The 957-nt window shown below is 47.4% G+C and overlaps 1 pseudogene; it reads right to left on the reverse strand.

Moving 5' to 3' along the window:
- Positions 1 to 120: 120 nt before the first annotated feature.
- On the reverse strand, positions 121 to 951 carry LOC105517878 (annotated as a pseudogene).
- Between the last annotated feature and the right edge of the window lie 6 nt (positions 952 to 957).

A 957-nucleotide genomic window follows, 5' to 3' on the forward strand; every position in this document is an offset into this window, starting at 1 on the left:
TTTTTTTTTTTTTAATGACAAAGACATGGCTTTAATGTTATCCAGGAGACAGCTGATTCACATAGGGTTATTGAACACCAGAATCTGATCTTGAATCTGTCATGTCAACAGACAAATGCATTACAATTTAGGGAAAGCTGTTTTCTGGGTACCTCCCACATGTTTGCAGAAGGCAGCTAGAATTTGCTTCCAGGCATCTACCTGGGCCTTAGAATGAGCCCTGGCTCCCCAATCCACATCACATGTTCGTTCAGTAATTTGTGAAGGGAAGCTGGGCACAGAGGGAAGTAAGGAGGCTCAATGTAAAACCCAGTCCCAGGGTAACAAGACGATCTGGGCTTTTTCCTTTCCATGGGCCTGTAACCGTTCAGAGACTGGGCATACAACTCACTCCTCCGGTTATGGTCATCCTGACCAACAATGAAAAGGATGGGGCCCTGGGCCTTCTCTATTGAAATCATGCTGGGGTTCTCATACCCTCATACAAGATCATTCCTTATATCCACGATGTCCACGAGGCCTGAGAAAGCTACCTTGATTCTCCTCAGGTCATAATCCAATCGTGGACTGCTATTCTGCTTCTAGTTTATGCCTCTGTTCCCACTGATCCCGGATCCATTCATGGAAACTGGCTGAGACATTCTTCAAGAATGAGGCCATTGAGAGACAAATATCAGTTCCTAGAGAAATGCCCCAAAGCCCAATGCCTGGACCTTTTACCTGGGATGTTGAAACATGTAGCATAGGGCTTCTTCGAAGTACTCCAGGGGTATGTTGTCCACGTTCTTGGGGAGATCTTCAAAGTTATAATAAGCTACAGCCAACGTGACAAAGTCACGGCTAGCAAGGAGGCTGGCTCGATATTCCAACAGGCTCCCTCCAATAACCAAAGATGCCAATGATCCCTAGGAAGGGTCCAGGTCCTGGCGACAGGAAGGGCGTGGCGCGCACCCGGCC

This window comes from Colobus angolensis, unplaced genomic scaffold (genome assembly GCF_000951035.1).
Source record: "Colobus angolensis palliatus isolate OR3802 unplaced genomic scaffold, Cang.pa_1.0 Scaffold31, whole genome shotgun sequence".
Lineage (NCBI taxonomy): Eukaryota > Metazoa > Chordata > Mammalia > Primates > Cercopithecidae > Colobus > Colobus angolensis.